This window comes from Bufo gargarizans, chromosome 3 (assembly GCF_014858855.1).
Source record: "Bufo gargarizans isolate SCDJY-AF-19 chromosome 3, ASM1485885v1, whole genome shotgun sequence".
NCBI lineage: Eukaryota > Metazoa > Chordata > Amphibia > Anura > Bufonidae > Bufo > Bufo gargarizans.
The window spans coordinates 399699617-399720842 of record NC_058082.1 but is presented as its reverse complement, the minus strand read 5'-3'; positions in this window follow the sequence as shown (position 1 = coordinate 399720842).

Below are 21226 nucleotides of genomic sequence, written 5' to 3'. Positions count from 1 at the left end.
TTCCATTGTCACACACCACTTTGCTGATCTCCAGTTGGTGCTGGGTCAGCCACTGATCCACCTGTGCATTCAGGGGGGACAGGAGTGCTGGTCCGGTGTGGCTCTCTGCTTTCAGGCAAGTCAACCCCAAGACAGCGTGATACTGTCATATCTGGGATGTGGAATAGCCCCTGGGGAGCTGGGGGGGTTCAGTTGATGTGCAGCCAGACGCCGCAGCAGAAGAGGACTCAGCCGAGGAGGTCATGGAAGAGGATGGAGTAGGAGGAGTAGAGGAGGTGGCAGTAGGCCTGCCTGCAAGTCGTGGCGCTGTCACCAACTCCACTGCAGAGCCACGCATTCAATGCTTAGCAGCCGTCAGCAGGTTGACCCAATGCGCAGTGTAGGTGATATACCTGCCCTTACCGTGCTTTGCAGACCAGTTATCAGTGGTCAGATGGACCCTTGCCCCAACACTGTATGCCAGAGATGCCATGACTTCCTTTTCAATCACCGAGTAGAGGTTTGGGATTGCCTTATTAGAAAAAAAAATGGTAAAAGCTGGCAGGCTAAGAGTTCCGTCAAGCCAGCTGTCAGATGCCGGGCAAGGGGGTGACTCTGTGACATTGGCTTCTTACGCTCAAACATTTCCTTTACAGACACCTGACTGTGGGCAGATGAGATGGAACTGCTGAAGGTGAGAGGCGGAGTGGTGGGTGGTTGAGAGGGGGCAAGGAGGACAGCAGTGGTTGGCGTGGCTGAAGATGCTTGACCAGGAGGAGGATGGTGGCTTTGAGCTTGTGTGCTGCTTCTACTTGTCATCATGTGTTGATCCCATAGGCGTTTGTGATGTGCGATCATGTGCCTTCGCAAAGCAGTTGTACCTAGGTGGGTGTTGGATTTCCCACGACTCAGTTTCTTTTGGCACAGGTTGAAAATGGCATCGCTGTTGTCAAAGGCAGACACACAAAAAAATGCCACACTGCTGAGCTTTGCAATGACAGCATTCTGGTGGTGGCAACAGCATGCGTTGATTGGTGTGCTGTCTGGCTGACCCCGGGTGCCGATACATGCTGTCTGACTGTGCCACTAGCTCCTTGCGACGACCTGCCCCTGCTTCCAACTCGTCTCCTCCTTCTCTCTGTCTCCCTTCTGAACTTTCCCACTCTTCTTCTTCTCTTCGAGCAGGCACCCACGTGGCATCCACGGACACATCGTCATCATCAACCACTTCACTTGTATCTGACACCTCAGCAAAGGAAGCAGCAGCGGGTACAACATCATCATCATCATCACACTGTACGTCCATGTGTGTAATGCTGCCTGACTGAGACATATCCCTGTTATCTACATCCCCTGGCAATAATGGTTGCGCATCACTAATTTCATCCAACTGATGTGTAAATAACTCCTCTGAGGGATCAAGTGAAGCGGCTGTGGTGGCTGTGGTGGTAGTGGTGGTGGTGGCGGCGGGCAGGAGAGTGGTGACCAAAGCTGAGCTGGAGGAGGATGGTGCGTCAAGGTTCTTAGCGGAAGCTGTTGAAGATTGGGTGTCCTGTGTAAGCCAGTCAACTATTTTCTCAGAATTTTAGGGGTTCAGGGTACGTGGCCTCTGAACACTGGACATTATTCCAAAGCTAGTGGAAATCACAGCACCACGAACACGACGGCCGCATAGTGTTACAATGCGTGCAAGGTACTGTGCCACTCTATATAAGTGGTGGGCAGTGGGCACAGTACAGTCTGTGTGGGCCTGACACACACGGGCTTGCAAATGTGATTAGATCACAGTTAAATTTAAAATAGATTTTTTTTTCCTGAAAGGTATTAGAGTGAATGACACCCTGTAACGGTATGAGTGCAGGCCAGCCACTAGCCAGTGGACACAATACAGTATGTGTGGGGGCCTGACACACACGGCCTGGGCTTGCAAATGTGATTAGATCACAGTTAAATTTAAAATATAATTTTTTTTTCCTGAAAGGTATTTGGGTGAATGACACCCTGTAACAGTATGAGTGCAGGCCGAACCAGCCACTGGCCAGTGGACACAATACAGTATGTGTGGGGGCCTGACACACACGGCCCGGGCTTGCAAATGTGATTAGATCACAGTTAAATTTAAGATAGATTTTTTTTCTGAAAGGTATTTGGGTGAATGACACCTGTAACGGTATGAGTGCAGGCCCAACCAGCCACTAGCCAGTGGACACAATATAGTATGTGTGGGGGCCTGACACACACGGGCTTGCAAATGTGATTAGATCACAGAAAAATATTAAATATAATTTTTTTTAATCTGCAAGGTATTTTCTGTCACACCCTGTATGAATAGTGTGCACTGTGCACACAGTGCTGTCTATGACTGAGCCTGCAGCGGTGCAGCCTCTCACACACGGGCAGCCAGACAACTGCAATATATATATATATATATATATATATATGAAAAAAAAAAAAAGCACACTGATGTACCAGCCCTGAAAAGGGCTTTTTGGGGTGCTGTCTGGATGCTGTCCTTACAGCAGATGAGTCTGTGGACACAGAACAATGCCCTAGCTAACGCTTTCCCTATTGAATCAGCAGCAGCTACACTCTCCCTCCTCTCTCTGTGAATGCAGATTCCGAATTAATCTAAAATGGATTCTGTCCTGGAGGTGGGAGGGTCTGGGAGGGAGGGTCTGCTGCTGATTGTCTGGAATGTGTCTGCTGACTGTGAGGTAGAGGGTCAAAGTTTACTCAATGATGATGTATAGGGGGCAGACCAAGCTATGTTCGCCGGGAACTATTCGCCGGCAAACTATTCGGGACATCACTACTCTGAATTAGTGACACTGCCGTCTATATCAGAATCAGAGTGGTAAGTTTAAGATATATTGCCTCTTATCTACCAAAGAATCATCCCTGCTCAGTCAAATTGCTGATACATGGGCAGAGGCTTTAGTCAATAGTATATTAACGGTGATGTTATATCTGGGCAAGTTTAACTGTAAAGCAGTATTTTCTGTCAGTGTGCGGCGTCCGATGGCCTCCCGGCATCTGCAACGTTACAGAGCGTCGGTCAGCCGTGTCGGGCGTTTTGAAGTATCCGCCGGCTGATTACGTCACAGAATCACGTGATTGGAACTTGATCATGTGATGTATCGCATGACCGCAAACCCTCAAAGGTCCTTAATCCCTGCACTCGCTGAAGCATTGTATTTATGACATTTAGAGAAGGCCAGATTAACCTTAGTTAGGTAAAAACAATACCATACCATTATTTAGTTATATCAGTCATATCTACCAAGATATTCTAATACCGTCCTGATGAAAAGTTTAAGACTGCTTGAAAATTGGCAAAAAATCATATTTAGCATGGCTGTATCTTAACAACGTTCCAAGTAGAGCTTCAACATGCAACAAGAAGAAATGAGAGTGAGACAAAACACTTTTTGAGCATTCAATTTAATGAAAACAACGAATAAACTGAAACAGGCTGTTTTTCAGCTGATCAAAAGTTTAGGACCACACCTCCAAAAAAAACGAACCCCCCCCCCCCAAAACAGAAATCCAACTTACAAACATAAACTCAGTTTATCACTTCACTTCGGCATGCTTGATGCAAGCGTTAACATGAGGTGAGTGGGAACATTTCTCCAAATGGTGAAGACGGCCGCACAAAGGCCATCTACTGTCTGGAACTGTTGTCCATTTTTGTAAACTTCCCTTGCCATCCATCCCCGAGGTCTTTGAAGACGTTTTTTGTTTTTGAAGCCCTTCATTCTCAGATGCCATCTGATGGTTATGGGGCTGCAGTCAGCACCAGTAAGGGCCTTAATTTGGGTCGAAGATCATCCAGTGTCTTGGCGGAAAGCCATTGGGATCCTCCGGCTCAGTGCTGATGACATTTTTTGGGTCTTCTACTTGACTTTTTTGTTCCATAACCCTCAGGATCATTTAAGAAATTCCAGTCTTACTGCGTCCCTCCTCAGCAGCGATGGCGCGCTGTGAGAGACCCTGCTTATGCAGTTCAACAACCTGACCATGTTCAAAAAGGGAGAGTTTTTTTGCCTTTGCCATCACAACGTGTGACTACCTGACAGAAAATTACAATGTATCCACATCTTTGCACAGATTTGGCCTTTTAAAGGCATGTGGTCCTAAAATTTGGATAAGCTGAAAAACAGCCTGTTTCAGTTTAATCGTTTTAAATTAATTGAATGCTCCAAATTTTTTTTGTCTCACTCTCATTTCTTCTTGTTGCATGTTGAAGCTCTACTTGGAACCTTGTAAAATAGGATTTTTTGCCATTTTTCAAGTGGTCTTAAACTTTTGATCAGGACTGTAGTATATAATGTGTAATATAGAAACTTATCATTAAACAACTACATCTACTGTGAGAGGATCAAAACAGGGTTTTCCCAGTTCACCATGGAGAGCCATTGGGGTCGCCATAGACCCCCAGTGTAATTTGACTATTCCATATTTATATCAAAGGATGTAGGGACCCCTGCATATGATAATGGATCTGGACTATAGAAAGCACACAAAGTCGATCCCATCCTTAATACCTTGTTGGTCCGTGGTTTTGAGGGTGAAGATCCACCTGCATTCTTTTTGTCTCAGGGATCTTATCTAATTCCTCCCCCTCGTCTTGATGGTTTGATGGTTTCAATCATAGAGAAATGTATCAATTTGACATTTCCCTAATGGTACAGTAGAATATGTCTGGCTAGGGGTTTATCTCGTCTATTTCGTATATCCCCTATATGTTCTAAAATCAGTTTTTTGAATGGCCTACAAGTTTTTCCTACATATTTTAAATCAAAATCACATTGTGCCAAGTAAACTACTCCTGCTGTGTTACAGTTGGCAAAGCTCCATGCTGAATATATTTTCTTTCCTGAACTGTCCGTAAATGTGCTAACCATGTTAATAAAAGAATAGGCCTTACACTTCCCACATCTGAACGTACCCAGGCTCCTATTCTGGAGCCATGTATTATTATGCTGAGACTCTAGGTCACTGTGGACCATTGTGTCCCCAATGCTTCGACCCCGCCTCTACATTATCGCTGGGCTCTCAGGTAGGCATTTATCTAGATCTGGATCTGTTTTTAGTAGTGACCAATATCGGTTCATAACATCCCGTACTTGTTTGGCCTCAGTATTGTAAGTCCCAATCACTATAATTAGTTCTTGTGATGTATCTCTTCTTTTTGATTGGAATAGTGACGACCGATTTACTGATTGTGCATGGGCCCAAGCCTCATAGAGGCAAAAGTCCGGGTATCCTCTGTCTTTAAACCAATTGAACCGTTTCTGTGCATCCGCAGTAAAATCCTCTTGTTCAGAGGAGTTCCTGCAAATTCTCAGGAACTGTCCCTTAGGTATACCCCTTTTTAGTGGGACCAGGTGGAAACTGTCCCACCTCCAAAGACTTCTTGTTGGACGTATTGTTCCTAAATAGGGTGGTTTTGATGGAATCGGTGTACCCATGTTCAATTTGAATATCTAAAAAGGTAATCCGATCATGTTGGAGCTCAGATGTATAGTAAAGGCCTATATGATTACAGTTAAGATCACTCATGAATAGATTGAACTCTGCCTCAGTACCTGCCCATAGTAACAGAATGTCATTAATAAACCCGGACCAAAGCAATATATGCTTCCTCCAGTGAAACAATGACTCTGCGAAAACCGCGGTATCCTCCCACCAGCCCAGGAGCAAATTTGCTTATGTCAGTGCACAGGGGCTACCCATCACGGTGCCCCTGAGCTGGTGGTAGAAGTGGCCCTCAAACACAAAATAGTTATGCGGCAATGCAAAGTTCAATAGTTGAATGACAAAGTGATTATGCTCTGACAAATCTTTGAACCTAGTATCCAGGAAATATTTTACAGCTGCCATACCTTTGTTATGAGGTATTGATGTGTATAATGCCTCTACGTCAATGGAGGCTAGCCATGTATTTGATTCAAGGGTAATTCCCTCTAGGCATTGGAGAAGTTCAGTCATATCCCTCAAATATGACAGTAAAGCTGTAACAAAGGGGCAAAGGATCTGATCAATATATGTCCCTGTGTTATGTGTGAGGAAATCAATCCCAGACACTATCGGGCGCCCTTTAAGGGGACATAGACCCTTATGTATTTTCGGGAGCGCATAAAAGGTGGCTACCTTTGGGACTCCAGGTCTAAGATATTCAAACTCCTTCCTATCAATAAGTTTTTGTTCAAGGGCCGCTTGGAGGATTAAAATGAGTTCAGCTGAGTACATATCTGTAGGTCCATTCTGAGAGGCCCATAATTTCATTCCTCTTGTAACAGGGAGAGGCACATTTCTTTATATTAATGGCGTGTGAGAATAGTGATGTTGCCCCCATTGTCCGCGGGTTTAATTACTACATCCTTATTCTCACTTGATGATTCAAGGGCCTCCATCTCTATCTTAGAGTAATTTTTGTCAGTAGTTTTGGGCTGGGATTTCTCTAGGTCCTGTAGGAAGGCGCAAGGTTCCATCATTGACGGAAGGTATGTGTCACCAAGATTCCTGGCCTCGTTGAGGTAAGAACTGGTAATTTTAAGTGTCAGTGGCAGTTAGTGCTGACTGACACTATTTGTTTTTTAGCATGGCTGTAGAGCCGGTCCGGGCCAGCTCTTACTGGGAGCAGCCAAAGTGCAGGGTGGCTGGCATCTCCCCACTTTCCAGGCCGGGTTTTGGTTAGGGATATAAAAACCCATCCAGCAGTCTCAGCTGGGTATGGATTATCCTCCATTTAACAGTGAAGCTGTGGAGACTCTGGTTTTGGGATCTGCCTGAAGTGTGCCGTGCTAAAGGGCTGAGAGCCGCATTGCTGGAAAACAGGCCCCCTAAAGCTAGTTGTGGATGCCTGATGAAAAACTGCTAACAAGGTGAACATTTGTGTTCTGTGGAATTTCCATGGTGTGAACATACACCAACACTGCGAACTGTTATTTTGTTTTGCCTTCTGTGTGACTAAACACTGAACTATTTAAGTTAAAGACTTTGTGCTTGCCTCTATACTGTGTCCGCTGAGCTGTCTGCCAGTGCGAATCCCCACAGTCCCTAATCACTGATTTAAAAAAATAGGTGAATATTGGCCTCATTTAGGGATCAGTTAGGGATGTCCTAAGTTTATCAATATTACTTTGCAATTCTAGTTCTTTTTTTTTGAGAACTCTGTGTGGTCCCTAAATTTAAGAACTGTCTCTGTTACTTGTTCCAGCTGTTTTTCAATCTCTAAGAACTTTATATTTTCTTGTTCTATTAATAACCAGTGATGGTCAGTTCGCAGTGTTCGCCGACAAACACATGCGATCTGCCATCTTTATTCCCAAGTCCGGCGATGTAGAGGTAAGTCCTTACCTGTGCCTGCGCCGCTCGCCGCTCTGAAACACATGTGGTCACCGGGAGCAGGCAGTTCCGAGAACAGCCTGATGAAGGAACTGTGTTTCAGAGTGGCGAGCGGCGCAGGCACAGGTAAGGACCTCTTCCTTTACCGGGCTTGGGAATAAAGATGGCAGATTGCATGTGTTCGTCGGCGAACACTGCGAACTGGCCATCACTGTTAATAACCCCATCAACCGTGGGGAACTTGCTGTTACTTCTGCCTCCCACTTGATAAGTAATTCAGGAATACAGATGCGTTTTGCCAGACGAGTGAAAGTACGTAAGCCTCTAGGGACTATAGAGTTTTTTATATAGTTATCTAGGGACTGTATTTCCCACCAAGATTTTAGGTGCTCCTTATGGACACTATAAAGGACCTTGAAAATTGTTTTAATCAACGGAGTAGATGAATTGGAAAACGTTAGTTCCTTGTCAGAAAAAAATACATTTGCTTCAAGCAGCCATTTACTTTTATCACATTGCATGCTCAAAAAATCATCCATTTCAATTATACACTGCTGATAGGTGGCACAGTCTGCCTTCAAAGAGTACTTCTAAAAGGAGTTTCACAGTTCTGACTATAACTCGTTTATAGGTATTATATATTTAGGGTGGCCAAATCCAATTAGCAGTTTCACAGGTAACCACCCATAAAACTTAGCTTTTAATATCCACTTAAAATAACAACAGACCCTCCAACACAAACCACATAACAGTTAATCAAGAAACAAATATAGAAAATAGCACTAAGTTGATACTTCATGTTGGGGCTTGAAATGGCAGCGGTTGGGCCTAATATATAGCTGACCCTATCTCTATTTATGCCAGGCTTAAAAAAAACGGAATAGCCGCCCCGATAGGGGCGATCCCATATCAGGAACCTCCTGATTGCCCTTGGATGGCCATGAGTCGGGATGTCCCTGGTAGTGATGTACCGAACTATTCGCCGGCGAATAGTTCCCGGCGAACATAGCTTGTTCGCGTTTGCCGCTGCGGCCGAACACATGCAATGTTCGGTCCGCCCCCTATACATCACCATTGAGTAAACTTTGAGCCTGTACCTCACAGTCAACAGACACATTCCAGCCAATCAGCAGCAGACCCTCCCTCCCAGACCCTCCCACTTCCTGGACAGCATCCATTTTAGATTCATTTGGAAACTGTATTCACAGTGAGAGGAGGGAGAGTATAGCTGCTGCTGATTCAATAGGGAAAGCGTTAGCTAGGGCATTGTTCTGTGTCCACAGACTCATCTGCTGTAAGGACAGAGTTCTGACAGCACCCCAAAATGCCCTTTTTAGGGCTGGTACATCAGTGTGCTTTTTTTTTTTTTTATATATATATATATTGCAGTTGCCTGGCTGCCCGTGTGTGAGAGGCTGCAGGCTCAGGCATAGACAGCACGTGCACACCATTCATACAGGGTGTGACAGAAAATACCTTGCAGATAAAAAAAAAATTATATTTAATATTTTTCTGTGACATAATCACATTTGCCAGCCCGTGTGTGTCAGGCCCACACATACTGTATACTGCTAGTGGCTAGGCTGGCACTCATACCATTACAGGGTGTCATTCACTCAAATACCTTGCAGAAAAAAATAAATTCTATTGAAATTTTTTCTGTGATCTAATCACATTTGCAAGCCCGTGTGTGTCAGGCCAACACATACTGTATTGTGCCCACTGGCTAGTGGCTAGGCCTGCACTCATACCGTTACATGGTGTCATTCACTTAAATACCTTGCAGAAAAAAAAAATATTTAAAATTTTTCTGTGATCTAATCACATTTGCATGCCCGTGTGCGTCAGACCCACACATACTGTATTGTGCCCACTGGCTAGTGGCTAGGCCTGCACTCATACCGTCACAGGGTGTCATTCACCCAAATACCTTTCAGAAAAAAAAAATCGATTTTAAATTTAACTGTGATCTAATCACATTTGCAAGCCCGTGTGTGTCAGGCCCACACAGACTGTACTGTGCCCACTGCCCACCACTTATATAGAGTGGCACAGTACCTTGCACGCATTGTAACACTATGCGGCCGTCGTGTTCGTGGTGCTGTGATTTCCACTGGCTTTGGAATAATGCCCAGTGTTCAGAGGCCACGTACCCTGAACCCCTAAAATTCTGAGAAAATAGTTGACTGGCTTACACAGGACACCCAATCTTCAACAGCTTCCGCTAAGAACCTTGACGCACCAGCCTCCTCCAGCTCAGCTTTGGTCACCACTCTCCTGCCCGCCGCCACCACCACCACTACCACCACAGCCACCACAGCCGCTTCACTTGATCCCTCAGAGGAGTTATTTACACATCAGTTGGATGAAATTAGTGATGCGCAACCATTATTGCCAGGGGATGTAGATAACAGGGATATGTCTCAGTCAGGCAGCATTACACACATGGACGTACAGTGTGATGATGATGATGATGATGATGTTGTACCCGCTGCTGCTTCCTTTGCTGAGGTGTCAGATACAAGTGAAGTGGTTGATGATGACGATGTGTCCGTGGATGCCACGTGGGTGCCTGCTCGAAGAGAAGAAGAAGAGTGGGAAAGTTCAGAAGGGAGACAGAGAGAAGGAGGAGACGAGTTGGAAGCAGGGGCAGGTCGTCGCAAGGAGCTAGTGGCACAGTCAGACAGCATGTATCGGCACCCGGGGTCAGCCAGACAGCACGCTAATCAACGCATGCTGTTGCCACCACCAGAATGCTGTCATTGCAAAGCTCAGCAGTGTGGTATTTTTTTTGTGTGCCTGCCTCTGACAACAGCGATGCCATTTGCAACCTGTGCCAAAAGAAACTGAGTCGTGGGAAATCCAACACCCACCTAGGTACAACTGCTTTTTGAAGGCACATGATCGCACATCACAAACGCCTATGGGATCAACACATGATGATGAGTAGAAGCAGCACACAAGCTCAAAGCCACCATCCTCCTCCTGGTCCAGCATCTTCAGCCACGTCAACCACTGCTGTCCTCCTTGCCCCCTCTCAACCACCCGCCACTCCGCCTCTTACCTTCAGCAGTTCCATCTCATCTGCCCACAGTCAGGTGTCTGTAAAGGAAATGTTTGAGCGTAAGAAGCCAATGTCACAGAGTCACCCCCTTGCCCGGCGTCTGACAGCTGGCTTGACGGAACTCTTAGCCCGCCAGCTTTTACCATACCAGCTGGTGGAGTCTGAGGCCTTCAAAAAATTTGTCGCTATTGGGACACCACAGTGGAAGGTACCCGGACGAATTTTTTTTTCTAATAAGGCAATCCCACACCTCTACTCAGTGATTGAAAAGGAAGTCATGGCATCTCTGGCATACAGTGTTGGGGCAAGGGTCCATCTGACCACTGATACCTGGTCTGCAAAGCACGGTCAGGACAGGTATATCACCTACACTGCGCATTGGGTCAACCTGCTGACGGCTGCTAAGCATGGAATACGTGGCTCTGCAGCGGAGTTGGTGACACCTCCACGACTTGCAGGCAGGCCTACTGCCACCTCCTCTACTCCTCATACTCCATCCTCTTCCATGACCTCCTCGGCTGAGTCCTCTTCTGCTGCGGCGTCTGGCTGCACATCAACTGAACCCCCCCAGCTCCCCAGGGGCTATTCCACATCCCAGATACGACAGTGTCACGCTGTCTTGGGGTTGACTTGCCTGAAAGCAGAGAGCCACACTGGACCAGCACTCCTGTCCACCCTGAACGCACAGGTGGATCAGTAGCTGACCCCGCACCAAATGGAGATCGGGAAAGTGGTGTGTGACAATAGAAGCAATTTGTTGGCGGCATTGAATTTGGGAAAGTTGTCACATGTGCTGTGCATGGCACATGTGCTGAATCTCATCGTACAGCGCTTTGTGTCTAAGTACCAAGGCTTACAGGACGTCCTCAAGCAGGCCAGGAAGGTGTGTGGCCATTTCAGGCGTTCCTACACGGCCATGGCGCACTTTTCAGACATTCAGCGCCGAAACAACATGCCAGTGAGGCGCTTGATTTGCGACAGCCCAACACATTGGAATTCAACACTCCTAATGTTCAACCGCCTGCTCCAACAAGAAAAAGCCGTCAACGAGTATTTGTATGACCGGTGTGCTAGGACAGCCTCTGCGGAGCTGGGAATTTTTTTGCCACGTTACTGGACGCTCATGCGCAATGCCTGTAGGCTCATGCGTCCTTTTGAGGAGGTGACAAACCTAGTCAGTCGCACCAAAGGCACCACATCAGCGACCTCATCCCATTTGTTTTCTTCCTGGAGCGTGCCCTGCGAAGAGTGCTGGATAAGGCTGTAGAGGAGTGTGAAGAGGAAGAGGAAGAGTTGTGGTCACCATCACCATCAGAAACAGCCTTGTTATCATCGCTTGCTGGACCTGCGGCAACGCTGCAAGAGGAGTATGAGGAAGAGGAGTCAGAGGAGGAATGTGGCTTTGAGGAGGAGGAAGACCAACCACAGCAGGCATCCCAGGGTGCTTGTTGTTGTCACCTATCTGGGACCCATGGTCTTGTACGTGGCTTGGGGGAAGAACAGACCGTCAATGACATCAGTGAGGAGGAGGAACGGGAAATGAGTAGCTCGGCATCCAACCTTGTGCAAATTGGGTTTTTCATGCTGTCATGTCTGTTGAGGGACCCTCATATAAGAAGGATGAAGGAGAACGACCTGTACTGGGTGGCCACGCTACTAGACCCCCGGTATAAGCAGAAAGTGGCGGAAATGTTACCAAATTACCGGAAGTCAGAAAGGATGCAGCAGTTCAAAACCAAACTAAAAAATATGCTTTACACAGCTTATAAGGGGGATGTCACAGCACAACGGGAATCTAACTGGGGAAGAGGTGAACGTAATCCTCCTCCTACCACGACCACAGGGGCAAGGACAGGACGCTTTACAGATGTGTTGTTGATGGAGGACATGCGGAGCGTTTTCAGTCCTACACATCGCCACAGCCCTTCGGGATCCAACCTTAGAGAATGACTCGACCGACAAGTGGCAGACTACCTCGCCTTAAAGGGATTCTGTCACCTCCCCTCAGCCAAAAAACGATTTAAAAGCAGCCATGCAGCACAGCTTACCCGGATTAAGCTGTGCTCTTTTATCTTGAAATCCGTCCAGCAGTTAGTGCAAAAAACGACTTTGATCGATATGTAAATGTGTCCTGAAGGTGCCCAGAGGGGCGTTTTTTTCTTCTTAGTGAGCCCAGTACCGCCCCTCTTTCAGTGCCCAGCCCGCCTTCCTTGTACTTTCTAACCGCCGCCCCCAGCCTGCCACAGCCTCTCCTGCCTCTCCTCCCCCTCCCTCACGCCGAACGAAGTCTCGCACAGGCGCAGTACCCACTGAGGGCTGCGCCTGTGCGATCTGCAGGAGACTGAGGGCAGGAGCTTCATCCTCGTCACTGGGCATGCGCCGAGCCCAGTGATGTCCGATGCTCGCTCTTCCCTGCTGACTGAGGGAAGAGCGAGCATCGGACGTCACTGGGCTCGGCGCATGCCCAGTGACGAAGATGAAGCTGCCGCCCTCAGTCTCCTCATGATCGCACAGGCGCAGCCCTCAGTGGTTCGTTAATTTGACAATGGTTAATCAATTTGACACACATCCCCGGATAGGGGACGTAACAGGGATTAAACTGATAGGAATTGTACTAGTTAAGACACCACTCACATAGGGTGTCACAGCACATTGCTCCGTGCACGCGCAGTGCCCCAACTTGGGAGTAAGAGGACCAACCAAGCTGCTTTTTCCATCTCCCGGTTCCTAAAATCAATTCAGTTTGGTGTATCAGAGTTTGGTCTGTCACTGTGAAGGCAGTCGAAGGTACCCGGCCTAATTTTTTTTTCACAAAAGGCAATCCCACCCTGATATGGGACGTAACAGGGATTAAACTGATGAGAATAGTACTACAGAAAATAGCACTCATATCGGGTGTGACAATAAAATGGCACAATAAAAGGAAAGAATATCCCACGGCGCAAAAACCACCCAGTGGTTGGAAAGATGATGATTCTTATTTATTTAGGCAAGCGGTATAACGCGTTTCGGGGTTTTGCCGCTTCTTCAGGTACAATTGACTTGCATACACAAAGATAAAATTACATACATTTAAATACAATGTAAAAAAACGCCAAAATCAAAGGGGGTGGGAAAGGGGCGGGTCAGTGTGCGGTACTAAATGAGCTCTCAGAGCTCAGCAAACAGAAGGGTTAAAATGTTTGTTAACTGGTAAATTTGCTTTTAATATGTCTTCTTGGAGTCCCTATTCATAGGATAAATCGATCTCTGATTTTGGATAAAACGTAAGTAAGGTCATACAGGAAACTTCTGTGGGCGCAGGACCTTGCGATCACATGACCCGTACCATGTGACCGCCGTCAGAGGGAGGCAGCGAGCGCTGAAGAAGGCAGCGAGCGCAAGCAGAGATGGGCGGTCACATGATCCAGTGGCCGGTCACGAGGTCTGGAGGCTGAGGCATCACACTCCGTCTCCCAGCAACCAAACGCTGCTGCTACATCAGAGAGGGGGAGTGTGAGAACGGCTGATTGGAGGGCAGAGCGTTCGTATTGTACGGTGGATGAGAGAACTGGATTAGTGAAACTTAATCGTAGTAGCCTTGTCCTAAAATAAAGTGTAGTACAATACCAATGATGCTTGTATTGGACTAATTTGAGAAAATGCTTTGGGCGCAGATAAAATGAGTAAAATACTTAGAGGAAAGATTGTATATAGTATAGGAAATAATTAAATGAAAGGGGGATGTGTAGGTTTTGATAAGTGATTATTAATATAATATGGTTCAAAATTACACTATGATATAGTGATCCAATTGGTGCTGTGTCCTATATATATTTAGTTTGATGAGGTACATTGGTTCATTGCATGCGGCTGGATCTATGTCAATAGAGGCACTAAAAAAAGGGGGTGATGGCAAGGGAAACAGGATATAAAGGATAAAAACAGTCTGTTGAATGGGGTTACAACGTCACTATTGTTACATGGTACGTTTGGTAACAGAGAGGTACAATATGTGTGAAGTGGCTAGATGGGGAATTAATAAAGCCTTAGGTGAGTGTCTAAGGTTAGATGGATGAGGGGGAAGTAAATGGAAAGTGTCCACATGGTGACGTGGAAAAGGGAGGAAAAGTAGTGAAGGCATAAATCAAGGAAGGAATTCATTATTGGGTAGTACCAGGGGGGGGGGGGGGAATAGGGGATTTCATAAATTGATTTCAAAAGCTTCATTCAGGCCATATGGATTGAGGCAATTCAATTTATATATCCAGAACATCTCGCGTTTCCTCAGAGTCTGGATAATGTTATATCCGTTTGATCGAACTTGCTCAATCGGAGTAACCGTGAATCCCAGAAAAGAGCCTTGGTGATAGACAGTAGCATGTCTGGAGATGCTATGTTGGAGGAATTTTTTCTTCACATTAGATCTGTGCTTATTGAGCAAGGTTTGTATAGTACGCCCCACATAACGGAGATTACAAAGGCATGTAATAAGATAAATGATGTTTGATGATCCACAATTCAATTCATCCTTAATTTAAAAAAAAAATCGTCGACATTAGAGTTGAGCCTAAACTAGCACAACTCCACCAGGTGAGTCTCCAATTTGGAGATACCAATTTATATCTATTTTAAACGTTATTACCCTATGGTGCGCCATTCTTTTTGTCCTGCAGAGGAACGAAGTCTGCTCTTAATACTGATTTGCTCCGCCTCTCGTTCTGAGTTCTTTGGCAGCACATAGGACCTACTGATTCCTGAACAATATGGAATATGTCCAGAAGCGGCTCGAACAAAGAGAACGCTTAATTTTACAGCTTGTATCAGCTCCGCCCATACCGGCGACTGATGCCACTGAAGGGCCGGACATAACATCCAAGGGAATTGATGAAAAAACTCTGTCTTCCTTTTTATTTGAACTAGAGAAACTGATGACCAGTGAAATTCAGCACCAATTGGATGCTGAATTCCTTGAAATTTACCTCGCAGAGGGACTCGTCCCAAGGGGACTTCGCCTTCGTTTCAAACATTCGTTTGAAGATGACGTCGATTTTTCTAGAGACTGGGACCTACTGTCATGTGCTAGGGGTATGATGTCCAGACTTGCGGCTAAAAGAAAACAAATAGCTGTGAGCCTGGACACCAAAATTACGGATTGTCATAGCAATATCTTAAGATATAAGACACACCAGTCTTTCACTAAATACGAGAGATCAATTACAGCACAAGCTATAGAAAAAGATATTTTGAACAAAAAGGCAGGTAAACTGTCAAGGGATAGTACTGATTTTGAGACGGACAACATTCAATTCTGGACAAAACCCTATGTGGCTAATAACTAACCTCCAGATAATATTCAGAGACCCCCCACTCACCAAAGGGGTACAGTTAATAATATGAGAGATCCACCTAATGCTGCCCACCATGGTGGCTCAAGACCCCAGCACAGAAGCACATACACCCATAGTAGCAGACACGTCCCACCCTCTAGGAAGCAAGACTCCACCAGGTATCAAGCTCACCCAGTAAAGCACCACCGGCATTTCAGTCAACATACATCCAACATACACTACTCGTCTGCTCCATTCAACACTGCACATCCAAACAACACAGTTGCTACCCCATCCACCGTCATTGAGCTATCCCCCAGGATTGCCCACCCTTCCACTACGATTGTTATGGGAGGTTCTCCCTCCCCTACAACCATCCCAGCCTTGGGTTGTTTCAGCCAGGAAGTGCTTTCTAATTGTGCACCCTTAAATTTACCTCCTACCTCTTTCATCAAAAGCTCCACACATAAATCGTTGCCTAGGCAATCCACCACTCCAGTATCCCCGCCCACATCGGTAGAATTGGACTCACTCCTCACTGAGTACCCCACCCAATCATGCACCATTCCTGCAGAAATTATGACTCCACCATCAGACCGGACCTGTTCAGCTACAGAACTGGACCATGGAGCCACGACTCTCTCTGATCTTTCATTGCAGATGACAAAAGGCCAGCTTTCTTTTTTATCATTACCCCCCTACTCACACCGGTTTCAGCATATCTAATATTAAAAAGCCCAACTACGGTCACGATAACCAACTATTTCCGTCCGTTGGGAACCAGAAACCTCAAAAGAAAAAATGTAGGAGAGGAAGTAGGGGGGGCCAAGCCCAAAAGAAGAATTTGAAGTCAGCACGCAACCAGAAGAAAGAGATAAAGATCTTCAACCTTTCTAGTTATCTATTGAACCAGGAAGAAACAAAGGTTTTATCCAAAGGCCTCTCATTTTGTCCATCTGCAAAAGCTGATGGATTCAACCTCTTCCTCGACTCACATAACTTCATCAGAAACCTTACTCTTAAGAGACATTTTAAAATCCTAGCGAATCATAAAAAAGAGGCAGACCCACCGGAAGTATTAGCTGATTCCATACCCCAAGAACAGTACATCAATACTGATCTGAGGCCACAATCTAACTTTTACCCCCTACATCATAGGGGGAATTTTATTGAAACGTTTTATGACCTGGTTTTAGATGATTTTAGATCAATCGATAAAATACAAATTGAGAAACATAATCTCAGTGCCAAAGAGAAATTGGCTATTAAACAACTACAGGATAACCCGGATTTTATAATCCGCAACGCGGACAAAGGAGGTGGCATTGTCCTACAGGATAGGAACGACTATATTAAGGAGGCGAATCGGATTTTGTCGGATACCGAATATTACCAACAGCTGGCCGAAAACCCTCTCATGGAACACCAACAGTCATTCAAGGCCCTCATCAACTCAGCATCCCACATTCTGAGCAAAAAGGAATACAATTACATCCATGTCACAGATCCAGCTATTGCCACCTTTTATCACTTACCAAAAATTCACAAGAACATCTCCAATCCCCCTGGCCGCCCTATCATTTCAGGCATTTCATCACTCACGTGCAACCTATCACACTACGTCGACATTTTTTTACAAAAATATGTAGTACAACTACCATACTATCTCAGATATTCCACTACCCTAATACAGCTTTTACGGAACATCGAATGGAAAGAAACATACCACTGGTTGACCCTAGACGTAACATCCCTTTATTCGAATATCCAGCACGATTTGGGCATCAAATGTGTAAAAGGTTTTTTAGATACTGACGACCAATTACCACCAGAACAAAACGATTTTATTTTAAGGAGTATCCATTTTATTCTTACTCATAATATTTTAAAGTTTGAAGACACTCTGGCCCAGATTCAAGAAGCACTTGCGCGGGAACAAGTGTGATTTGCGCCGCGCAAGTACTGATTTGCTCCTATGCAAATTTGCGGCTGATTCTGTAAACCAGTTAAGCCTGAAATGCGGCCATTTTCCCGCGCACGCAGCCTAGCTGTTCCTGCGCAATTTTCGTGCAATTTTGCGCGGGGTGTAAGTTGCGCCTTCATGGAATTCCCTCAGCGAATATGCAAATTAGGTACTGCCGATGATTCAGAAACATGCGCGTGTGATGCGCATCTTGCGCTGGGCAAACTTGCTCCTGTTAAAAGCAGGGGCAAGTTAGCAAAAGATGGCCAAATGTCATCTGAAGGAGCGCGCAACTTCAGCAGCACCTAGACAGACGATCTGAACAAGCAGAGCACCCACATTTTCGGGACCTCACATCTGTGCACCAACATGCCAGGGGCAGCTATGGTTCTTGATATTCTATTGACTGAGCCGACTCGTAGGAGGGCACGGGAGAGGATTTACAGAGGGCGCTACAACCTTTTTCAGATGACTGATACTGAGGTGTATCGCATGTTTCGCTTTAGCCCTGAAGTCATCCTTGAGTTGGTAACAATCCTGCAGGATGACATCAGCAGCCCGACCCATCGGGGACAGGCAGTGCAGCCACTGGTGAAGGTAGTGGCAACCCTTCATTTTTTGGCAACTGGCTCATTTCAGCGCACAGGTGGAGTGGTGGCGGGGATGTCCCAATCCAGCATGAGCAGGTGTGTGCACCAAGTGATCCCTGCAATACTCAGACGAATGGGCACACAATTTATCAAACCAACCACGGCTGACGTGCGGCAGAAGGCAATCAGTGATTTTTATTTATTAGCCAGATTTCCACGCACTGTGGGTGCAATAGATTGTACCCATGTGGCACTACGCCCCCCCCCCCCCGGCACCTCGAGCATATCTACTGCAACAGGAAACATTGGCATTCGATAAATGTGCAGATGATTGTGGATGCACATGGCCTCATATGGCATGTCCGTGCCAAACACCCAGGGTCAAGCCATGACAGTTTTATTTACCGACACAGCCCCATCCCAACCGAGTTTGACCAGAACATGTATGGAGACAGCTGGCTGATTGGTGAGTGACATGGGTGTCAGGTATGACTGCCCCCCCCCCCCCCCCCCATGATGCACACATCACAAGGGGCACATGCACGACTAACATCCTCCTGTCTTTTCCCTTCCAGGTGACTCTGCCTATGCCCTGGGACCTCACATGATGACCCCATTTCGTAACCCTCAAACACCAGGAGAGGAAAGATATAACAAAGCTCATGCACGTACCCGTGCGGTGGTGGAGCGCACATTTGGCATCCTTAAATCTCGATTCAGATGTCTGGATAAATCAGGGGGGACCCTATTGTATTCACCCAACTTTGTATGCCAAATCGTAGGGGCATGTAGTATTCTCCACAATTTAGCTCAAAGAAGGGGCATGCACATTGAGCTACGCAATGACCTTACCCCCGAACCACGCAACCCCCCCCCCCCCCAAGAAACACTACCGGATCTTCTGAGGGAAGAGCAATCCGGAATGGTCTTGTGGAACGTCTCTTTGCACATTAAACACACCCTGATCTTGTCACAAGTATAATGCATGTATGTACACCACTGTAGTCCCTAGCACACACCCGACACATGCACCCCCAATTGGATTAGACCCAACAATACCCCATGGTATTAGGGAGCAGCAACGCCGCGTCAAGGCTCCAATTATGTTGCTGTCCATTCATACACCTTTCACATGGCAGAGGGTGACACCCCTTTTCCAGCAGGTGTGCCACCCCCCCCCCCCCCCCCCATTCACACACCAGTCACACTGTAGTATACACTCCTCACCGTGTGTAGGGACTACAAATAAATCTAAAAACTCATATCCTGAGCATATAAAAAAAAAATAATCTCATACCCTGAGCATATCGAAAAATAATAAAAAAATCATATTGTGTTGAGCAAAAAAATGTAGACATAAAATTATTTTTTTGTTTTTTTCTTTGGGCCAAGGGTGCCCCGGCTCTGGCTCCTCAATCTCCGTGGTGCGGAGGAGGCATGGGGTGGGGATGGAGGGGTGGGGGGAGGAGGGGGGGAGGAGCATCAACCCCTACTTCCACACTCCTTGCAGGTGGTGGCTGCATGCCCTCCATGGCGTTGGCCAGGCGGGCAAGGATGGTGTTGGTCTGGGCCAACATCCGCATTTGGCGGGTGGTGGTATCCCGCTGATGCCGGCGGGTAACTCTCGCCTCCTCCTGACTATGGCCTTAGAGTTGCCACTAATTTCCCCCAGGCTCTGTGCCACATGTTTGTCCCGGTCCTCATGCAGGGTGAGGGCATGCTGCATAGAGGTGGAGGTGGATGCCATGCTGTCCGCCAGACGACGCACCTCTCCCACCATGGCCCCTATATGGCGGGTCTGCAGGGCCTGCTCCTCCAGCAGACCGTCACGGAGGCTGGAGGATATATGCCTCGTTTTGGACAGAGCCTTCCTGGGAGGAGAGGCTCGGCCACGGACAGAGGGAGAAGGGGAGGGGTCCACAAGGGAGGGGCTTGCCCTGGAGGGGCTTGCCCTGGAGGGGGATGACGTGCTGGGCGGGGGGGTGGTGGGTTGCACAGGGATGGTGGTATCCTCCTGGAGGGAGCCAGAGTCCTCCTGGATGAGGAAAAAGGAATCCTCCTCCAATACCACTTGCTCCTCCATACTTGGCCCCGGTATGATCTCCTCCTGGACCAGCATAGCCAGAATGTCCATGGGGCCTGACTGGACCCCTGGCTCTGGTCTGGATGGGCTGGGTCGAGCCGCAGCCGAAGACGGCCCAGCTTCTTCTTCCTCATCACCACCTGTGGATGACACCAAAATGACATATTTTGCTGGTGCAACACACTTCTCATATGTTCACTTGTACCCCCTCCCATGATGCACAGCAGATATGAAAGAAAAATAACTTACCAGTCCCCAAGTTCCCAACAGTGGAGTCGTACCCTTCAAGTCCCTCCACCTGCTCCTGCACGAACGTTTGTGCAATAAGCTGCTCCTCCTGATTGAGCCGGATCATACATCGCGGACCACCTCCCGTGCCACCGGTATGCTTCCTGATAAGAGCCAGTTTTTCACGGACCCTGCGCCTCATATCATTTAATTTCTTCTGGATGTCATCCCAGGTACGCACTTCATTACCCAGGGCATTGATGTCCAGGGCAATGGCTTCATATATAGCCCTCCTTTGGGCAATGGTGGTGTTTGCCCGCTGGGCACCATATAGGACTTCCTTATGCTGCTGGAGTGCAGCAATCAGGATGTCCATCTCTGCAGCCACAAAGTTGGCCTTGCTTATTTTGGTCCCTTTGGGAGGTGCCATGTCTTGCAAAAGGGCTGAATTTCCTTGCTCAGGGGGGGGTAGGAAAAAGCAGGATGAAATTCAGCAAAGAACCTGCGCAAGTCTGCTCCTATTTATTTGCTCAGTGCAAGCAGCTGAGCAGGATTTGCCCTGAAATTATGCTAGCAAACCTCTGCTGAGCCGAAAATTCCTCATTTACATAGGGGCACACCCACTTTGACTTGCACGGCCTTGCGCCCTCAGCTTTG